This window comes from Struthio camelus, chromosome 3, assembly GCF_040807025.1.
Source record: "Struthio camelus isolate bStrCam1 chromosome 3, bStrCam1.hap1, whole genome shotgun sequence".
NCBI classification, from domain to species: Eukaryota; Metazoa; Chordata; class Aves; order Struthioniformes; family Struthionidae; genus Struthio; species Struthio camelus.
The window spans coordinates 3,674,633-3,687,357 of record NC_090944.1 but is presented as its reverse complement, the minus strand read 5'-3'; positions in this window follow the sequence as shown (position 1 = coordinate 3,687,357).

The window sequence follows — 12,725 nt, the reverse complement described above, 5'->3', positions numbered from 1 at the left end:
TTTTCGAGGTGCTGGGCCTTTTTTCCGTGGTGTAGAGGAGATCTGGGCGTTGTGGTGGGGGTGCTGAGGAGATCGGGGCCTTGTATTGGGGGTACTGAGGGGATCAGGGGCTTGTTTTTGAGGTGCTGCATGTGTTTTGGGAGTGCAGAGGGGATCAGGGCCTTGTGGTGGGGGTGCTGAGGGGATCTGGGCATGTTTTCGAGGTGCTGGGCCTTTTTTTCCATGGTGTAGAGGAGATCTGGGTGTTGTGTTGGGGGTGCTGGGCTTGTTTTCGGGCTGCTCAGTGGAGCTGAGTGTTGTGTTGGGGGTGCTATTCTTGTCATGAGGGTACTGAACGGGATCTGGGCATTGTGTTTGGGGTGCTGGACTTGTGGTGGGGGTGCCTAGAGGATCTGGGCTGTGTGTTGGGGGTTGCTCATGGGATCTGGGCGTTGTGGTGGGGCTGCTGAGGGGATCTGGGGCTTGTTTTCGAGGTGCTGGGCTTGTCATGCAGGCTGCTGGGCTTTTTGTAGAAGTGCAGAGGGGAGCTGGGCGTTGTGTTGGAGCTGCTGGGCCTTGTTTTGGGGGTGCTGAGGGGATCTGGGCCTTGTTTTGGGGTTGCTGAGGGGATCGGGGCATTGTGTTGGGGGTGCTGGGCTTGTGGTAGGGGTGCTGAGGGGATCTGGGCATTGCGTTGGGGGTGCAGGGCTTGTGGTGGGGTTGCTGAGGGGATCGGGACGTTGTTTTCGAGGTGCTGGGCTTGTAGTGGGGGTGCTGAGGGGATCTGGCCTTGTTTTCGACGTGCTGGGCCTTTTTTCCATGGCGCAGAGGAGATCTGGGCATTGTGTTGGGGGTGGTGGGCCTTGTGTTCTGCTTGCAGCAGCGATCTGGAGCTGTCATGGGGGTGCAGAGGGGATCTGGGCTTGTATTTCGGGTGCTGGGTCTTTTTTTAGTGGGGGTGCTGAGGGGATCTGGGCATTGTTTTGGAGGTCTTGGGCTTGTCCTGGGTGTACTGAGTGGTCAGGGCCTTGTATTGCGGGTGCTGGGCTTGTTGTGGGGTTGCTGTGTGGATCTGGGCTGTGTGTTTGTTGTGTTGAGCTTGTGGGAGTGTTGAGGGGATCTGGGCTTGTTTTTGAGGTGATGGGCTTGTGTTGCGGGGGCTGGGCTTTTTTTGGGGGTGCAGAGGGAAGCTGGGCATTGTGTTGGAGGTGCTGGGCCTTGTGTCGGGGGATCTGGGTGTTGTGTTGGGGGTGCTAGGCTTGTTTTCGGGCTGCTCAGTGGAGCTGGGTGTTGTGTTGGGGGTGCTAGTCTTGTCATGAGGGTACTGAACGGGATCTGGGCGTTGTGTTGGGGGTGCTGGGCTTGTGGTGGGGGTGCTGAGGGGATCTGGGCGTTGTGTTTGGGGTGCTGGGCTTTGTTGTGGGGGTGCTTAGGGGATCTGGGCCTTGTGTTGGGGGTGCTGGACTTGTCATAGTGGTGCTGAGGGGATCTGGGCATTGCATTGGGGGTGCAGAGGGGATCTGGGCGTTGTGGTGGGGCTGCTGAGGTGATCTGGGGCATTGTTTTGGAGGTGCGGGGCTTGTAGTGGGGGTGCTGAGGGGATCTGGCCATGTTTTCGAGGTGCTGGGCCTTTTTTCCGTGGTGCAGAGGAGATCTGGGCGTTGTGTTGGGGGTGCTGGGCTTGTGGTGGGGGTGCAGAGGGGATCTGGGCGTTGTGGTGGGGGTGCTGAGGAGATCGGGGCCTTGTATTGGGGGTACTGAGGGGATCAGGGGCTTGTTTTTGAGGTGCTGGATGTGTTTTGGGAGTGCAGAGGGGATCAGGGCCTTGTGGTGGGGGTGCTGAGGGGATCTGGGCATGTTTTCGAGGTGCTGGGCCTTTTTTTCCATGGTGTAGAGGAGATCTGGGTGTTGTGTTGGGGGTGCTGGGCTTGTTTTCGGGCTGCTCAGTGGAGCTGAGTGTTGTGTTGGGGGTGCTATTCTTGTCATGAGGGTACTGAACGGGATCTGGGCATTGTGTTTGGGGTGCTGGACTTGTGGTGGGGGTGCCTAGGGGATCTGGGCTGTGTGTTGGGGGTTGCTCATGGGATCTGGGCGTTGTGGTGGGGCTGCTGAGGGGATCTGGGGCTTGTTTTCGAGGTGCTGGGCTTGTCATGCAGGCTGCTGGGCTTTTTGTAGAAGTGCAGAGGGGAGCTGGGCGTTGTGTTGGAGCTGCTGGGCCTTGTTTTGGGGGTGCTGAGGGGATCTGGGCCTTGTTTTGGGGTTGCTGAGGGGATCGGGGCATTGTGTTGGGGGTGCTGGGCTTGTGGTAGGGGTGCTGAGGGGATCTGGGCATTGCGTTGGGGGTGCAGGGCTTGTGGTGGGGTTGCTGAGGGGATCGGGACGTTGTTTTCGAGGTGCTGGGCTTGTAGTGGGGGTGCTGAGGGGATCTGGCCTTGTTTTCGACGTGCTGGGCCTTTTTTCCATGGCGCAGAGGAGATCTGGGCATTGTGTTGGGGGTGGTGGGCCTTGTGTTCTGCTTGCAGCAGCGATCTGGAGCTGTCATGGGGGTGCAGAGGGGATCTGGGCTTGTATTTCGGGTGCTGGGTCTTTTTTTAGTGGGGGTGCTGAGGGGATCTGGGCATTGTTTTGGAGGTCTTGGGCTTGTCCTGGGTGTACTGAGTGGTCAGGGCCTTGTATTGCGGGTGCTGGGCTTGTTGTGGGGTTGCTGTGTGGATCTGGGCTGTGTGTTTGTTGTGTTGAGCTTGTGGGAGTGCTGAGGGGATCATGGGCTTGTTTTTGAGGTGTTGGGCTTGTGTTGCGGGTGCTGGGCTTGTTTTGGGGGTGCAGAGGGGAGCTGGGCATTGTGTTGGAGGTGCTGGGCCTTGTGTCGGGGGATCTGGGTGTTGTGTTGGGGGTGCTAGGCTTGTCATGAGGGTACTGAACGGGATCTGGGCGTTGTGTTGGGGGTGCTGGGCTTGTGGTGGGGGTGCTGAGGGGATCTGGGCGTTGTGTTTGGGGTGCTGGGCTTTGTTGTGGGGGTGCTTAGGGGATCTGGGCCTTGTGTTGGGGGTGCTGGACTTGTCATAGTGGTGCTGAGGGGATCTGGGCATTGCATTGGGGGTGCAGAGGGGATCTGGGCGTTGTGGTGGGGCTGCTGAGGTGATCTGGGGCATTGTTTTGGAGGTGCGGGGCTTGTAGTGGGGGTGCTGAGGGGATCTGGCCATGTTTTCGAGGTGCTGGGCCTTTTTTCCGTGGTGTAGAGGAGATCTGGGCGTTGTGTTGGGGGTGCTGGGCTTGTGGTGGGGGTGCAGAGGGGATCTGGGCGTTGTGGTGGGGGTGCTGAGGAGATCGGGGCCTTGTATTGGGGGTACTGAGGGGATCAGGGGCTTGTTTTTGAGGTGCTGGATGTGTTTTGGGAGTGCAGAGGGGATCAGGGCCTTGTGGTGGGGGTGCTGAGGGGATCTGGGCGTTGTGTTGGGGGTGCTGGGCTTGTGGTGGGGGTGCTGAGGAGAGCTAGGTCTTGCACTGGGGGTGCTGGGCTTGTTGTGGGAGTGCTGGGCCTTGTTTTGGGAGTGCAGATGGGATCAGGGCCTTGTTTTGGGGGTGCGGAGGGGATCTGGGTGGTGTGTTTGTTGTGTTGGGCTTGGGGGAGTGCCGAGGGGGTCTGGGGCTTGTGTTGGGAGTGCTGGGCTTGTGGTGGGGGTGCTGAGGGGATCATGGGCTTGTTTTCGAGGTGCTGGGCTTGTCATGCAGGGTGCTAGCCTTGTTTTGGGGGTGCAGAGGGGAGCTGGGCATTGTGTTGGAGGTGCTGGGCCTTGTGTCGGGGGATCTGGGTGTTGTGTTGGGGGTGCTAGGCTTGTTTTCGGGCTGCTCAGTGGAGCTGAGTGTTGTGTTGGGGGTGCTGGTCTTGTCATGAGGGTACTGAACGGGATCTGGGCGTTGTGTTGGGGGTGCTGGGCTTTGTTGTGGGGGTGCTTAGGGGATCTGGGCCTTGTGTTGGGGGTGCTGGACTTGTCATAGTGGTGCTGAGGGGATCTGGGCATTGCGTTGGGGGTGCAGAGGGGATCTGGGCGTTGTGGTGGGGCTGCTGAGGTGATCTGGGGCATTGTTTTGGAGGTGCGGGGCTTGTAGTGGGGGTGCTGAGGGGATCTGGCCATGTTTTCGAGGTGCTGGGCCTTTTTTTCCGTGGTGTAGAGGAGATCTGGGTGTTGTGTTGGGGGTGCTGGGCTTGTTTTCGGGCTGCTCAGTGGAGCTGAGTGTTGTGTTGGGGGTGCTATTCTTGTCATGAGGGTACTGAACGGGATCTGGGCATTGTGTTTGGGGTGCTGGACTTGTGGTGGGGGTGCTGAGGGGATCTGGGCATTGTTTTGGAGGTGCTGGCCTTGTGGTGGGAGTGCCTAGGGGATCTGGGCTGTGTGTTGGGGGTTGCTCATGGGATCTGGGCGTTGTGGTGGGGCTGCTGAGGGGATCTGGGGCTTGTTTTCGAGGTGCTGGGCTTGTCATGCAGGCTGCTGGGCTTTTTGTAGAAGTGCAGAGGGGAGCTGGGCGTTGTGTTGGAGCTGCTGGGCCTTGTTTTGGGGGTGCTGAGGGGATCTGGGCCTTGTTTTGGGGTTGCTGAGGGGATCGGGGCATTGTGTTGGGGGTGCTGGGCTTGTGGTAGGGGTGCTGAGGGGATCTGGGCATTGCGTTGGGGGTGCAGGGCTTGTGGTGGGGTTGCTGAGGGGATCGGGACGTTGTTTTCGAGGTGCTGGGCTTGTAGTGGGGGTGCTGAGGGGATCTGGCCTTGTTTTCGACGTGCTGGGCCTTTTTTCCATGGCGCAGAGGAGATCTGGGCATTGTGTTGGGGGTGGTGGGCCTTGTGTTCTGCTTGCAGCAGCGATCTGGAGCTGTCATGGGGGTGCAGAGGGGATCTGGGCTTGTATTTCGGGTGCTGGGTCTTTTTTTAGTGGGGGTGCTGAGGGGATCTGGGCATTGTTTTGGAGGTCTTGGGCTTGTCCTGGGTGTACTGAGTGGTCAGGGCCTTGTATTGCGGGTGCTGGGCTTGTTGTGGGGTTGCTGTGTGGATCTGGGCTGTGTGTTTGTTGTGTTGAGCTTGTGGGAGTGTTGAGGGGATCATGGGCTTGTTTTTGAGGTGTTGGGCTTGTGTTGCGGGTGCTGGGCTTGTGGTGGGGGTGCAGAGGGGAGCTGGGCATTGTGTTGGAGGTGCTGGGCCTTGTGTCGGGGGATCTGGGTGTTGTGTTGGGGGTGCTAGGCTTGTTTTCGGGCTGCTCAGTGGAGCTGAGTGTTGTGTTGGGGGTGCTAGTCTTGTCATGAGGGTACTGAACGGGATCTGGGCGTTGTGTTGGGGGTGCTGGGCTTGTGGTGGGGGTGCTGAGGGGATCTGGGCGTTGTGTTTGGGGTGCTGGGCTTTGTTGTGGGGGTGCTTAGGGGATCTGGGCCTTGTGTTGGGGGTGCTGGACTTGTCATAGTGGTGCTGAGGGGATCTGGGCATTGCATTGGGGGTGCAGAGGGGATCTGGGCGTTGTGGTGGGGCTGCTGAGGTGATCTGGGGCATTGTTTTGGAGGTGCGGGGCTTGTAGTGGGGGTGCTGAGGGGATCTGGCCATGTTTTCGAGGTGCTGGGCCTTTTTTCCGTGGTGCAGAGGAGATCTGGGCGTTGTGTTGGGGGTGCTGGGCTTGTGGTGGGGGTGCAGAGGGGATCTGGGCGTTGTGGTGGGGGTGCTGAGGAGATCGGGGCCTTGTATTGGGGGTACTGAGGGGATCAGGGGCTTGTTTTTGAGGTGCTGCATGTGTTTTGGGAGTGCAGAGGGGATCAGGGCCTTGTGGTGGGGGTGGTGAGGGGATCTGGGCATGTTTTCGAGGTGCTGGGCCTTTTTTTCCATGGTGTAGAGGAGATCTGGGTGTTGTGTTGGGGGTGCTGGGCTTGTTTTCGGGCTGCTCAGTGGAGCTGAGTGTTGTGTTGGGGGTGCTATTCTTGTCATGAGGGTACTGAACGGGATCTGGGCATTGTGTTTGGGGTGCTGGACTTGTGGTGGGGGTGCCTAGGGGATCTGGGCTGTGTGTTGGGGGTTGCTCATGGGATCTGGGCGTTGTGGTGGGGCTGCTGAGGGGATCTGGGGCTTGTTTTGGAGGTGCGGGGCTTGTCATGCAGGCTGCTGGGCTTTTTGTAGAAGTGCAGAGGGGAGCTGGGCGTTGTGTTGGAGCTGCTGGGCCTTGTTTTGGGGGTGCTGAGGGGATCTGGGCCTTGTTTTGGGGTTGCTGAGGGGATCGGGGCATTGTGTTGGGGGTGCTGGGCTTGTGGTAGGGGTGCTGAGGGGATCTGGGCATTGCGTTGGGGGTGCAGGGCTTGTGGTGGGGTTGCTGAGGGGATCGGGACGTTGTTTTCGAGGTGCTGGGCTTGTAGTGGGGGTGCTGAGGGGATCTGGCCTTGTTTTCGACGTGCTGGGCCTTTTTTCCATGGCGCAGAGGAGATCTGGGCATTGTGTTGGGGATGGTGGGCCTTGTGTTCTGCTTGCAGCAGCGATCTGGAGCTGTCATGGGGGTGCAGAGGGGATCTGGGCTTGTATTTCGGGTGCTGGGTCTTTTTTTAGTGGGGGTGCTGAGGGGATCTGGGCATTGTTTTGGAGGTCTTGGGCTTGTCCTGGGTGTACTGAGTGGTCAGGGCCTTGTATTGCGGGTGCTGGGCTTGTTGTGGGGTTGCTGTGTGGATCTGGGCTGTGTGTTTGTTGTGTTGAGCTTGTGGGAGTGCTGAGGGGATCATGGGCTTGTTTTTGAGGTGTTGGGCTTGTGTTGCGGGTGCTGGGCTTGTGGTGGGGGTGCAGAGGGGAGCTGGGCATTGTGTTGGAGGTGCTGGGCCTTGTTTTTGGGGATCTGGGTGTTGTGTTGGGGGTGCTAGGCTTGTCATGAGGGTACTGAACGGGATCTGGGCGTTGTGTTGGGGGTGCTGGGCTTGTGGTGGGGGTGCTGAGGGGATCTGGGCGTTGTGTTTGGGGTGCTGGGCTTTGTTGTGGGGGTGCTTAGGGGATCTGGGCCTTGTGTTGGGGGTGCTGGACTTGTCATAGTGGTGCTGAGGGGATCTGGGCATTGCATTGGGGGTGCAGAGGGGATCTGGGCGTTGTGGTGGGGCTGCTGAGGTGATCTGGGGCATTGTTTTGGAGGTGCGGGGCTTGTAGTGGGGGTGCTGAGGGGATCTGGCCATGTTTTCGAGGTGCTGGGCCTTTTTTCCGTGGTGTAGAGGAGATCTGGGCGTTGTGTTGGGGGTGCTGGGCTTGTGGTGGGGGTGCAGAGGGGATCTGGGCGTTGTGGTGGGGGTGCTGAGGAGATCGGGGCCTTGTATTGGGGGTACTGAGGGGATCAGGGGCTTGTTTTTGAGGTGCTGGATGTGTTTTGGGAGTGCAGAGGGGATCAGGGCCTTGTGGTGGGGGTGCTGAGGGGATCTGGGCGTTGTGTTGGGGGTGCTGGGCTTGTGGTGGGGGTGCTGAGGAGAGCTAGGTCTTGCACTGGGGGTGCTGGGCTTGTTGTGGGAGTGCTGGGCCTTGTTTTGGGAGTGCAGATGGGATCAGGGCCTTGTTTTGGGGGTGCGGAGGGGATCTGGGTGGTGTGTTTGTTGTGTTGGGCTTGGGGGAGTGCCGAGGGGGTCTGGGGCTTGTGTTGGGAGTGCTGGGCTTGTGGTGGGGGTGCTGAGGGGATCATGGGCTTGTTTTCGAGGTGCTGGGCTTGTCATGCAGGGTGCTAGCCTTGTTTTGGGGGTGCAGAGGGGAGCTGGGCATTGTGTTGGAGGTGCTGGGCCTTGTGTCGGGGGATCTGGGTGTTGTGTTGGGGGTGCTAGGCTTGTTTTCGGGCTGCTCAGTGGAGCTGAGTGTTGTGTTGGGGGTGCTGGTCTTGTCATGAGGGTACTGAACGGGATCTGGGCGTTGTGTTGGGGGTGCTGGGCTTTGTTGTGGGGGTGCTTAGGGGATCTGGGCCTTGTGTTGGGGGTGCTGGACTTGTCATAGTGGTGCTGAGGGGATCTGGGCATTGCGTTGGGGGTGCAGAGGGGATCTGGGCGTTGTGGTGGGGCTGCTGAGGTGATCTGGGGCATTGTTTTGGAGGTGCGGGGCTTGTAGTGGGGGTGCTGAGGGGATCTGGCCATGTTTTCGAGGTGCTGGGCCTTTTTTTCCGTGGTGTAGAGGAGATCTGGGTGTTGTGTTGGGGGTGCTGGGCTTGTTTTCGGGCTGCTCAGTGGAGCTGAGTGTTGTGTTGGGGGTGCTATTCTTGTCATGAGGGTACTGAACGGGATCTGGGCATTGTGTTTGGGGTGCTGGACTTGTGGTGGGGGTGCTGAGGGGATCTGGGCATTGTTTTGGAGGTGCTGGCCTTGTGGTGGGAGTGCCTAGGGGATCTGGGCTGTGTGTTGGGGGTTGCTCATGGGATCTGGGCGTTGTGGTGGGGCTGCTGAGGGGATCTGGGACTTGTTTTCGAGGTGCTGGGCTTGTCATGCAGGCTGCTGGGCTTTTTGTAGAAGTGCAGAGGGGAGCTGGGCGTTGTGTTGGAGCTGCTGGGCCTTGTTTTGGGGGTGCTGAGGGGATCTGGGCCTTGTTTTGGGGTTGCTGAGGGGATCGGGGCATTGTGTTGGGGGTGCTGGGCTTGTGGTAGGGGTGCTGAGGGGATCTGGGCATTGCGTTGGGGGTGCAGGGCTTGTGGTGGGGTTGCTGAGGGGATCGGGACGTTGTTTTCGAGGTGCTGGGCTTGTAGTGGGGGTGCTGAGGGGATCTGGCCTTGTTTTCGACGTGCTGGGCCTTTTTTCCGTGGCGCAGAGGAGATCTGGGCATTGTGTTGGGGGTGGTGGGCCTTGTGTTCTGCTTGCAGCAGCGATCTGGAGCTGTCATGGGGGTGCAGAGGGGATCTGGGCTTGTATTTTGGGTGCTGGGTCTTTTTTTAGTGGGGGTGCTGAGGGGATCTGGGCATTGTTTTGGAGGTCTTGGGCTTGTCCTGGGTGTACTGAGTGGTCAGGGCCTTGTATTGCGGGTGCTGGGCTTGTTGTGGGGTTGCTGTGTGGATCTGGGCTGTGTGTTTGTTGTGTTGAGCTTGTGGGAGTACTGAGTGGATCTGGGACTTGTATTGGAGATGCTGGGCTTGACCTGGGGGTTGTAGAGGGGATCTGGGCGTTGTGGTGGGGCTGCTGAGGTGATCTGGGGCATTGTTTTGGAGGTGCGGGGCTTGTAGTGGGGGTGCTGAGGGGATCTGGCCATGTTTTCGAGGTGCTGGGCCTTTTTTTCCGTGGTGCAGAGGAGATCTGGGTGTTGTGTTGGGGGTGCTGGGCTTGTTTTCGGGCTGCTCAGTGGAGCTGAGTGTTGTGTTGGGGGTGCTATTCTTGTCATGAGGGTACTGAACGGGATCTGGGCATTGTGTTTGGGGTGCTGGACTTGTGGTGGGGGTGCTGAGGGGATCTGGGCATTGTTTTGGAGGTGCTGGCCTTGTGGTGGGAGTGCCTAGGGGATCTGGGCTGTGTGTTGGGGGTTGCTCATGGGATCTGGGCGTTGTGGTGGGGCTGCTGAGGGGATCTGGGGCTTGTTTTCGAGGTGCTGGGCTTGTCATGCAGGCTGCTGGGCTTTTTGTAGAAGTGCAGAGGGGAGCTGGGCGTTGTGTTGGAGCTGCTGGGCCTTGTTTTGGGGGTGCTGAGGGGATCTGGGCCTTGTTTTGGGGTTGCTGAGGGGATCGGGGCATTGTGTTGGGGGTGCTGGGCTTGTGGTAGGGGTGCTGAGGGGATCTGGGCATTGCGTTGGGGGTGCAGGGCTTGTGGTGGGGTTGCTGAGGGGATCGGGACGTTGTTTTCGAGGTGCTGGGCTTGTAGTGGGGGTGCTGAGGGGATCTGGCCTTGTTTTCGACGTGCTGGGCCTTTTTTCCGTGGCGCAGAGGAGATCTGGGCATTGTGTTGGGGGTGGTGGGCCTTGTGTTCTGCTTGCAGCAGCGATCTGGAGCTGTCATGGGGGTGCAGAGGGGATCTGGGCTTGTATTTTGGGTGCTGGGTCTTTTTTTAGTGGGGGTGCTGAGGGGATCTGGGCATTGTTTTGGAGGTCTTGGGCTTGTCCTGGGTGTACTGAGTGGTCAGGGCCTTGTATTGCGGGTGCTGGGCTTGTTGTGGGGTTGCTGTGTGGATCTGGGCTGTGTGTTTGTTGTGTTGAGCTTGTGGGAGTGTTGAGGGGATCATGGGCTTGTTTTTGAGGTGTTGGGCTTGTGTTGCGGGTGCTGGGCTTGTGGTGGGGGTGCAGAGGGGAGCTGGGCATTGTGTTGGAGGTGCTGGGCCTTGTTTTTGGGGATCTGGGTGTTGTGTTGGGGGTGCTAGGCTTGTCATGAGGGTACTGAACGGGATCTGGGCGTTGTGTTGGGGGTGCTGGGCTTGTGGTGGGGGTGCTGAGGGGATCTGGGCGTTGTGTTTGGGGTGCTGGGCTTTGTTGTGGGGGTGCTTAGGGGATCTGGGCCTTGTGTTGGGGGTGCTGGACTTGTCATAGTGGTGCTGAGGGGATCTGGGCATTGCATTGGGGGTGCAGAGGGGATCTGGGCGTTGTGGTGGGGCTGCTGAGGTGATCTGGGGCATTGTTTTGGAGGTGCGGGGCTTGTAGTGGGGGTGCTGAGGGGATCTGGCCATGTTTTCGAGGTGCTGGGCCTTTTTTCCGTGGTGTAGAGGAGATCTGGGCGTTGTGTTGGGGGTGCTGGGCTTGTGGTGGGGGTGCAGAGGGGATCTGGGCGTTGTGGTGGGGGTGCTGAGGAGATCGGGGCCTTGTATTGGGGGTACTGAGGGGATCAGGGGCTTGTTTTTGAGGTGCTGGATGTGTTTTGGGAGTGCAGAGGGGATCAGGGCCTTGTGGTGGGGGTGCTGAGGGGATCTGGGCGTTGTGTTGGGGGTGCTGGGCTTGTGGTGGGGGTGCTGAGGAGAGCTAGGTCTTGCACTGGGGGTGCTGGGCTTGTTGTGGGAGTGCTGGGCCTTGTTTTGGGAGTGCAGATGGGATCAGGGCCTTGTTTTGGGGGTGCGGAGGGGATCTGGGTGGTGTGTTTGTTGTGTTGGGCTTGGGGGAGTGCCGAGGGGGTCTGGGGCTTGTGTTGGGAGTGCTGGGCTTGTGGTGGGGGTGCTGAGGGGATCATGGGCTTGTTTTCGAGGTGCTGGGCTTGTCATGCAGGGTGCTAGCCTTGTTTTGGGGGTGCAGAGGGGAGCTGGGCATTGTGTTGGAGGTGCTGGGCCTTGTGTCGGGGGATCTGGGTGTTGTGTTGGGGGTGCTAGGCTTGTTTTCGGGCTGCTCAGTGGAGCTGAGTGTTGTGTTGGGGGTGCTGGTCTTGTCATGAGGGTACTGAACGGGATCTGGGCGTTGTGTTGGGGGTGCTGGGCTTTGTTGTGGGGGTGCTTAGGGGATCTGGGCCTTGTGTTGGGGGTGCTGGACTTGTCATAGTGGTGCTGAGGGGATCTGGGCATTGCGTTGGGGGTGCAGAGGGGATCTGGGCGTTGTGGTGGGGCTGCTGAGGTGATCTGGGGCATTGTTTTGGAGGTGCGGGGCTTGTAGTGGGGGTGCTGAGGGGATCTGGCCATGTTTTCGAGGTGCTGGGCCTTTTTTTCCGTGGTGTAGAGGAGATCTGGGTGTTGTGTTGGGGGTGCTGGGCTTGTTTTCGGGCTGCTCAGTGGAGCTGAGTGTTGTGTTGGGGGTGCTATTCTTGTCATGAGGGTACTGAACGGGATCTGGGCATTGTGTTTGGGGTGCTGGACTTGTGGTGGGGGTGCTGAGGGGATCTGGGCATTGTTTTGGAGGTGCTGGCCTTGTGGTGGGAGTGCCTAGGGGATCTGGGCTGTGTGTTGGGGGTTGCTCATGGGATCTGGGCGTTGTGGTGGGGCTGCTGAGGGGATCTGGGACTTGTTTTCGAGGTGCTGGGCTTGTCATGCAGGCTGCTGGGCTTTTTGTAGAAGTGCAGAGGGGAGCTGGGCGTTGTGTTGGAGCTGCTGGGCCTTGTTTTGGGGGTGCTGAGGGGATCTGGGCCTTGTTTTGGGGTTGCTGAGGGGATCGGGGCATTGTGTTGGGGGTGCTGGGCTTGTGGTAGGGGTGCTGAGGGGATCTGGGCATTGCGTTGGGGGTGCAGGGCTTGTGGTGGGGTTGCTGAGGGGATCGGGACGTTGTTTTCGAGGTGCTGGGCTTGTAGTGGGGGTGCTGAGGGGATCTGGCCTTGTTTTCGACGTGCTGGGCCTTTTTTCCGTGGCGCAGAGGAGATCTGGGCATTGTGTTGGGGGTGGTGGGCCTTGTGTTCTGCTTGCAGCAGCGATCTGGAGCTGTCATGGGGGTGCAGAGGGGATCTGGGCTTGTATTTTGGGTGCTGGGTCTTTTTTTAGTGGGGGTGCTGAGGGGATCTGGGCATTGTTTTGGAGGTCTTGGGCTTGTCCTGGGTGTACTGAGTGGTCAGGGCCTTGTATTGCGGGTGCTGGGCTTGTTGTGGGGTTGCTGTGTGGATCTGGGCTGTGTGTTTGTTGTGTTGAGCTTGTGGGAGTACTGAGTGGATCTGGGACTTGTATTGGAGATGCTGGGCTTGACCTGGGGGTTGTAGAGGGGATCTGGGCGTTGTGGTGGGGCTGCTGAGGTGATCTGGGGCATTGTTTTGGAGGTGCGGGGCTTGTAGTGGGGGTGCTGAGGGGATCTGGCCATGTTTTCGAGGTGCTGGGCCTTTTTTTCCGTGGTGCAGAGGAGATCTGGGTGTTGTGTTGGGGGTGCTGGGCTTGTTTTCGGGCTGCTCAGTGGAGCTGAGTGTTGTGTT